General features: G+C 49.4%; 1 long non-coding RNA gene across 1 annotated transcript; it reads right to left on the bottom strand.

Annotated features, from left to right (window-relative positions):
- Nucleotides 1-4,543: 4,543 nt before the first annotated feature.
- LOC109828476 lies at nucleotides 4,544-4,971 on the bottom strand. The gene is made up of 4 exons (XR_002243698.1): nucleotides 4,933-4,971; nucleotides 4,794-4,865; nucleotides 4,650-4,721; nucleotides 4,544-4,580 (listed from the first exon to the last, which is right to left on the bottom strand). It is a non-coding gene; the product is annotated as an uncharacterized LOC109828476 (long non-coding RNA).
- Nucleotides 4,972-9,165: the final 4,194 nt, after the last annotated feature.

A 9,165-nucleotide genomic window follows, 5' to 3' on the forward strand; every position in this document is an offset into this window, starting at 1 on the left:
AAAGTCAACGTTTGACGATCCAAAACCCTAAGGGTCAACGCCGGTCAACGCGTAACCCTAGGTCAACGCGTAACCCTAGGTCAACGCGTAACCCTAGGTCAACGCCAGTCAATGCGTTGCGCCAAAAGTCAACCTTCGACGAATCAAAACCCTAGGGTGGACGCCGGTCAACGCGTAACCCTAGGTCAACCCCACTCAACGGGTTGCGTGAGCGAAAGTCAACGTTTGACGATTCAAAACCCTAAGGGTCAACGCCGGTCAACGCGTAACCCTAGGTCAACTCCAGTCAACGCGTTGCGACAAAAGTCAACGTATGACGATTCAAAACCCTAAGGGCCAACGCCCGTTGCAAACGAAAGTCAACCTTCGACGAATCAAAACCCTAGGGTGGACGCCGGTCAACGCGTAACCCTAGGTCAACCCCACTCAACGGGTTGTGAGCGAAAGTCAACGTTTGACGATTCAAAACCCTAAGGGTCAACGCCGGTCAACGCGTAACCCTAGGTCAACGCCAGTCAACGCGTTGCGCCAAAAGTCAACGTATGACGATTCAAAACCCTAAGTCAACACGATGGTCAACGCATAACCCTAGGTCAACGCCAGTCAACGCGTTGCAACAAAAGTCAACGTATGACGATACTCAATTCATCAGCTGCAGACTCGAGACTCCGACGACGGCCAAGCGATAAACGCAGTGCCGGAAGAACTTCGGTTATTCGTCAAAGCATCGAATAAACCGAAAATCGAAGGAGCCAAGAGTTGAAGCTAACCACAGGTCCTTATGCCGACTGAAGGCTAGACCAATCACATCCAAAGTATTCCGGCCTCTTCTATAAAAGAAACGAGTCCGGAACACTTTGGAGGGGGTATCTGTAGGCATCGAAAATTGCCTATAGGTCTCCACAAACGGTTCAGTATTAATGAGCGACAATGAACATCACCATCCGACCCACATGAGCCTAATCGACGTCGACGAACGACTGAAGTGAGTCAGCGAGCTACGTGAGCGGATAGGACTTCGGAAAAAAGGACAATCCCCTCCGTGCCTCGACCACTCTAAAGACAATCCAACCATCAGAGCGGATCGAACTCTTCGTCACGCATCCAACGCACCCGGAATCACTCAAATCCGAGTTCGTACGAAGAATCTACGGGGAAACAAACAAAATACACCTAAACGGAGTCCCGGCCAGTCGAAATACCCCGGGGTGTCTAGGAAAAGCCTAGACACCCCAGGGGTGTCTCGGCCATGGCCGAGACACCCTAGGGTGTCTCGTTTTGGCCGAGACACCCCTGGGGTGTCTAGGCTTTTCCTAGACACCCCTGGGGTGAGAATCCCACCTCGAGTTTCTTTTCCAGCTGAAGATAGAATATAAAATTCTTCCTCTTTAGCACCGGGAGATAGAATATAAAATTCTTCCTCTCCTCGGACCTTTCCGATGCTCGGAGTGGCGACCCCACTCCCAGTTCATCATTCCGGGTGCTCGGAGTGGAGATCCCATTCCCAGTTCATCCTTCCAGATACTGGGGGTGGAGAATCCCACCTCGAGTTTCTTTTCCAGCTGAAGATAGAATATAAAATTCTTCCTCTTTAGCACCGGGAGATAGAATATAAAATTCTTCCTCTCCTCGGACCTTTCCGATGCTCGGAGTGGCGACCCCACTCCCAGTTCATCATTCCGGGTGCTCGGAGTGGAGATCCCATTCCCAGTTCATCCTTCCAGATACTGGGGGTGGAGAATCCCACCTCGAGTTTCTTTTCCAGCTGAAGATAGAATATAAAATTCTTCCTCTTTAGCACCGGGAGATAGAATATAAAATTCTTCCTCTCCTCGGACCTTTCCGATGCTCGGAGTGGCGACCCCACTCCCAGTTCATCATTCCGGGTGCTCGGAGTGGAGATCCCATTCCCAGTTCATCCTTCCAGATACTGGGGGTGGAGAATCCCACCTCGAGTTTCTTTTCCAGCTGAAGATAGAATATAAAATTCTTCCTCTTTAGCACCGGGAGATAGAATATAAAATTCTTCCTCTCCTCGGACCTTTCCGATGCTCGGAGTGGCGACCCCACTCCCAGTTCATCATTCCGGGTGCTCGGAGTGGAGATCCCATTCCCAGTTCATCCTTCCAGATACTGGGGGTGGAGAATCCCACCTCGAGTTTCTTTTCCAGCTGAAGATAGAATATAAAATTCTTCCTCTTTAGCACCGGGAGATAGAATATAAAATTCTTCCTCTCCTCGGACCTTTCCGATGCTCGGAGTGGAGATCCCACTCCCAGTTCATCCTTCCAGATACTGGGGGTGGAGAATCCCACCTCGAGTTTCTTTTCCAGCTGAAGATAGAATATAAAATTCTTCCTCTTTAGCACCGGGAGATAGAATATAAAATTCTTCCTCTCCTCGGACCTTTCCGATGCTCGGAGTGGCGACCCCACTCCCAGTTCATCATTCCGGGTGCTCGGAGTGGAGATCCCATTCCCAGTTCATCCTTCCAGATACTGGGGGTGGAGAATCCCACCTCGAGTTTCTTTTCCAGCTGAAGATAGAATATAAAATTCTTCCTCTTTAGCACCGGGAGATAGAATATAAAATTCTTCCTCTCCTCGGACCTTTCCGATGCTCGGAGTGGAGATCCCACTCCCAGTTCATCATTCCGGATGCTCGGAGTGGAGATCCCGCTCCCAGTTCATCCTTCCGGATTCTGGGGGTGGATATCCCACCTCGAGTTTCCTTTCCAGCTGTAGATAGAATATAAAATTCTTCCTCTTCAGCATCGGGAGATAGAATATAAAATTCTTCCTCTCCTATTTTGACACAACTTTCAACTTCCAATCCGCGCACTTGGTGCATGGGGAATTTTATCCCGAATCCTAAGTAGGGATAAGTCAACACCTAACACGTGTTGCCGGGTAGCCTATTCCCGTAACAAGGGCAAAGTCTACGTATTCAAAGTCGTAGCATTAAGTCTAAGGGAGTTCATTCCTTTAGCACAACGTTACATGCGGAACGGATTTCGACAATCCGCATGCTAGCCCGATTCAAACGGTAATCGGTAAAGGCATATCAAACCCGTTGAAGGCTGGGGGTTTGCCAAAAACCCCAAAGTCAATGCCTAACACGCGTTGCCGGGTAGTCTATTCCCGTAAGAAAGACGAAGTCTATGTATTCAAAGTCATAGCATCAAATCTAAGAAAAGCAATTTTCTTAGCACAACGTTACATGTGGGACGGATCTAGACAATCCACATGCTAGCCCGATTCAAACGGTGATCGGTAAAGGCATATCAAACCCGTTGATGGCTGGGGGTTTGCCAAAAATCCCATAAAATCTGTCATTCAGAAGAAATGCAGACAAATCACAAGAAAGAAGCAAATGTGGAGTTTCTATTAATAGGTCAAGTCAAAAGCATACAACAAAGAGCTCATTAGCCCGAAGGCAACTGACGGCTAAGAATATGAGACTTTAAGCTAAAAAGTCTATCTGCATAACTCTGCTCAAGTCCCGCCTGCAGATCTGCTCGGGCAGATTCCTCAGAACAGCTCAAGATCTCCGCAGCTTCACTCTTCAACTTCATCAATCCCTCCTGAGTGGATCCGAACTCCTCGAGTACCTGGTCACGGGAACGCTCTAGTCCGATCAAGTCATCTGCGATAAGAACGGCGGATTCCTCGGCACGCTTCAAGGCCTCCTTCAACCTAGTCGCTTCCTCGCGATTCGAGTCCAAGGAACGGAGTAACTCAGCTTTCTCCCTATCCATCCTCGCCATGTTAGCCATTAGATGCGCAAGGGAGCTCTCGCGTGACTGAAGCTCACGCCCGACGGAAGATCTCAGTTCACGCCACTGCTCCATCCTATGCTCTAACTCAGAGGATACGAAAGAAGAAGCCCCGGTAACCTCCAGTTCCTTCAACTCTCGTATCTCTGACTCCAGGGCAGCGAAATCAGCAGTGAAGGAATCAGCCAGTTCCGGGTATCCTTCTTCCCTCATCATCGTCATGTGGCGAGAGAAGGAACGCCGGAACTGATCGAAGCCGCCTCCTCGGTGGAGAAGCTTCTCGATCAAGCCATTATACCAGGCGGTGAAGAAGCTGAGGTCCGTACGGAAAGCCTCTCCGTCAGGATCAGTATCGGCCAAAAGGCTACGGACACGCTCGTGCAAAGAAGATCGAGATCCTACAAGCAACAACTTGGAAGCTCAGTGAACTATCGAATATGGAAAGGAAAGTCAAAAGGCAGGTTCCGAACATACCGACGCCAACGGATGTCCCATCGGGTTGAGAGCCGACAGGCTCCGGGACAGCAGCAGAAGAGGGTACGTCAGCCCCTGCAGACAGATTGCTCGCACCACTCGGCAGAGACGGGGAGGCACCACTGCTATGAGGACTTTCAACCCCGGGGACTGTAGCAGTATCAGGCTGAACGCCTGGTCCTACAGTGACATTCCTATGTTAACCAAATGGAAATTTGGACAAGTAAGGAGAATCGGGATAAGGAGGTCGTATACATACCTGCAATCCCCATGTCCTCAGATGCAGCCGGAATGCCAAGAGTCATAAGAGTATCGGCCCAAGCTGCTGGTCCTATGATGACACTCTCTTATTAGTCAAAATGAAAATTTAGACGAATAAGAAGAATTGGGATCTGCATACCTGTAGATCCATTATCCGCGGGCATTTGAGGGATGTCAGGAGTCATATGAGAATCAGTCCTAGCGGCTGGTCCTATGATTGCACTCATTAGTCAAAAGACAGATAAACATAGGAAAGTACAATATCCCTGAATCGTATACATACCTGCAAGCCCGTCGCTCTGAGGCAAACTGGATATGCCAGGGATAGATACCGGGCTAACTCCAATGGTAGACGCTGCGATAATCAATCATTCATTAGTCATATGAAATATCGGGCAAGAGGGAGAAAATCAGATATATACCGGTAGATGAATCGTTCCCGAAGAATGGTCTCTCGGTCCCTCTGGAAGTCTGCTCAGCCAGCATGTCAGCTAATAAGCCGGCATCCGGCTTCGAGAAGCTTGGCCCCTCCATCGCAACATCTGCAGGGTAACCCAAATGTTGAAGGATGAGGAAAGCTCAAACGAGAAATCTTCCTTCACCTTACATAAGGAAAATGACATTGGATGCGGATATACCTGAATAAGGGATTGTGGGCTCAACATTATTTATCTGCTCAAGATCGATGTTAAGGTCGATGCCCAAAGACCCATCGTGAAAAGCGTCGCACATTTGTTGCACAAAGCAATCCATGTTGTCAACGCCAGGGGACGCCGAACCCGGTGGGAGTTCGCCCTCCTCGAAGAAACCTGAAGCACAAAACATGGTCACAAATCCCCAAAAGGTAAACAACCTTGAAGCAAGAGCAATTGAATGTTACCTCCCCCTCCATCGGCAGTGCTCCCTAAGTCCACTCCACAGGGACGCTGATCGTCATGGGGCTTATGGGCGGTCTTCTTCCTCTTCGGGGCACCAACCCTCCGAGGACCAAAGGGTCGAACATGCGCAGGCCTATCACACGTTTCAACGTGTGTAGGAGCTGGTGGCTCATGATCATTGACTGCCCTACCTAAAGTGACAATAGCCATTTCAATGAAAAAGAGCTGTCATTTATGGAAAATGAAAATTAAAAGAGATAGGACAAACCAGTATCGAGATCCCCTCTGCCGGTATCTGCGTCCGCATACTCGTCCTCGGAGGTCTCGTCATCATCACCCGTAGGGAGAAGTTCTTCTTCGTCTGAGACAAGAGATTTGGCATGCCCTTTTCTCCGCTTCTGAGCAAGCTCAGCTCTGCGACCAGCCATCATAGCAGCCCGGACCGCGTACTCGGACTGCAACTCTGAGAGGCTCCTCACGCTGATGGACTCATATGCAGAAAGGAACCACTTGCAGCTGAGGAAAGTGATCAATGGCTTACGCCGGTACGAAGGAAGAGCAAAACGGGCTCCAGTACAGCCCACCATCGTCCATAGCCACGCTCGAACGCCATCAATCAATCCTCCCTCAACCCGCAGGCTGCGGCTCGGATTCCCGACATACAGTTGGTCATAGCCGAATTGTCGAGCAAAGCGGCAAGGGAGATAAGGCTCTATGTGGCACTGGTTCTTCACCCGAAGGACGAGATAGCCTACACGGATGTTCACTAACCACCGGAAGCAACCAGCGTCAAGAACGGTCCGGTCACTTCTAGGTTTCTCCTCATCAACCAGCACGTCGCCATAGCGACCTGAAAAGTGAGGGAAACACTTAAAGAACTCCCAACTCTTGCGGACCCGGAGCTCTCGCTGAACATCACTAAATTTGCTCCCAAACCATCTGCTCTGCTCCAACAATTGCATGAAGGGGACAGGGATGTCAACAACGCTGGGGGCCGACATCAAGTCGGGACGGTGAAGAACGAGCCACGCCATCAAATATGCGTAAGGGAGCTCAACCTTTGGGCAAACCAGCTCAGCTGATGGTTCAGAACCCATATGTGTAAAACTGCTAACCAGACCCCTGAGCCCGCAATGGATACTAGCAACCATTGCTGGGAGCAGGGAAAGCTCTCTCCCATAAGCCAGCTGAACTGCAGGGAAGAGCACCTCGATGGGTAGAGCGTCAGAAGGTTGGTGCGGGACGACACACTTCTTCAACCAAAGGGCAAGGTAGCCTGCTAATAGCGCCCGGGACCCTATAGACCTCTGTGCGCGGCGGAGAAAAGAGCGAAACTTTGTCCCCGCGGGAAAAGCCCCCTCAGCACTGCCGATAGTGTAGGAACGAACCTCAGCCTTTTCCAACAACTCATTAACGGCCGAAGGAGTCATCACGTCTAATTCATGAATGGGCGCACTAGAATCACCATCCAAGTTCTGAAACAAGTAGCTGGCAAACTGCTTCAAGCTGATCTGCCTCTTCCTTCTCGCTTGGGGAGAAGTTTGGATCAAGGAAGTGTAGTAGTGGCAAGTAAGATCCCAGAGTGTGTCATACATGTCCGGAGTATCTTTCTTCATACACTCCAGCTGCTGGTTCGTAGGGAAGTACTCCTGATACGGACAGTCCCCCATCGGAAGACCCGAAACATAATGCATCTCGTGCAAGGCCAACCCTAGCTCACCTCCGCTGGTCAGGAAGGTGTTGCTATCGGGCACATAAGTCTCCAGCAAAGCCAAGAAATGGCGACAGCTGACTGGGATGCCGTACATAGTAGCTCGTATGGGTGCATACAACCCACTGCTCTTCAGATCCCTCTCCCAGCGCGCCAAGACGAAACCAGTCATGCGCGCCCACCACCCTTTGGCTAGGGAGGAAGCCCAGCCATAACATCTGTACTCCGATGGGGGTAACTGTCTCCCAAGAAGAGCCAGACGGTTGCTCACAGTCGGAGCAGCAGCTGACACCTCGCCTGGGGGTGCAGTATCAAGACCCATGATCCCGGGTCGTAGACCACGCACGTCATGATACCCCTCAGAGCCAGGAGTCTTATGGTTAGTAGCATATCCGCATTGAACCCGATCAGCATCTTCAGTAAGATGCCAAGACATCTGCCGGTCCACGGCTTGCCCCTTCAAATGACTGAAAGAATAGTGGCGTGGAATCGAAGGGATGTACAAACAGGCTCCACCGTCAAGAGTTAACCAATGCTCCTCACAAAGAGTCAGCGTGGCAGGATCCCTGACATGATCTCCAAATAGAAAACCCGGCTTCTTTAGAACCTGAGTGGAAGTAGAATCAGGGGTGAAGGAGGCATCTGTGATAAGTTGGCGCAAGCAATGGCGCCCTCCTTCCTGTATCGAACGGCAAGAGTCATTTGGACGATCCCCGTCGAACCGAGGAAGTGGGCCAACAGCCTGCCTAAGAGTAGCAGAAGAGAAAACCTCCCGACTACATCCGGTGTTGGCGTGAGGAGGAAGGCTACCCGCGGGAAATTCCACTGCAATAAAGCACAAGGGCGGAATCAGAAAATCCATCTCGTAAGAAGAATGATAGACTCATCCACGGAATAATTGGAGAGACGATTTTGAGTGACCTACACCAGAAGGACGGCATGCGTCATCACGTGAATAACGTGGTAACGTACACCGACCTATAAGGTGTAGGACAACACAAAATCGCCCCAATATATCCGAAGACTTGAATTGGCTAAGCAAAACAAGTCTGAAACCTTACCCTCCGCGAGAGAGGTATCGGTTCTTCCTTCATGACCCGCAAAGAGGTCAATCAGGGATGTAAGACAAAATCTCTGCATAAATTCTCACCCCCGAAAAATGAAGCCGCGGGAGAGGATGTCGTGGGGACCTCCTCCTCACTATGCTGTGAACGAGAACGGCTCCTCCGGGGACGAGATCGACGCGGAGACATTGCAAATCTGCAACGAAAAGCAGCAAGTCAGGTACAATCTAAAACATGGATACACGAAATTTAAAAGGGAAATTAAGAACTTTAATTAAAATCCTATACACAAATAGGATTTCATAATTGAAGTCTAATTAAACCTACAAATTTCGTGCACGATGATTGTCATCTTGCGCGGCGAATTTTGGTGAAATACCCAAAATACCCTTAGTGTTCAAGGCCAAAATTCAGGTCAAGGACACGCCCGGGTTGGGTCGTGGTCATCATAACTGATCATATAGCGCCCCCGGGTACCCCACAATGTTGGTTAATTTTACAAATGAGCCCTTTTGTAGGATTTGACCAATCTTGCAAATAAACCCCTCTAACAACTTTTGGTCCTCTTGCCTAAAGCACCCATCAAATTTTCAACCGAGTGGACATACAATCCAAGACCTAATTTCAGTCCTATTTTGCATAAAAGCCCCTCAAAAGATTTTGGCATAAATTTCAGTCCCATTTTGCAAATAAGACCTAATTTCAGTCCTCTTTTGCATAAAAACCCCTCAAGATTTCGGCCATAATGCAATTTTGCATAAAAGCCCCTCAAAAGATTTCGACCATAATGCAATTTTGCATAAAAGCCCCTCAAAAGATTTCGGCCATAGTAGAATTTTGCAAATAAACCCCCCAAAGTTTCGGCCATTACCTCTTTTTGCACAAACCCCCCCGAAGTAATAGTGCATACATGCCCCCTAGCCTACCACAAGAATAAAGATGCAACCTTTACAAGAAAGTAAGAGGATTATAAAGAAGAGCTTACCCAAATCAAGAGGCTTG

Source organism: Asparagus officinalis, unplaced genomic scaffold (genome assembly GCF_001876935.1).
Source record: "Asparagus officinalis unplaced genomic scaffold, Aspof.V1 AsparagusV1_Un1704, whole genome shotgun sequence".
Lineage (NCBI taxonomy): Eukaryota > Viridiplantae > Streptophyta > Magnoliopsida > Asparagales > Asparagaceae > Asparagus > Asparagus officinalis.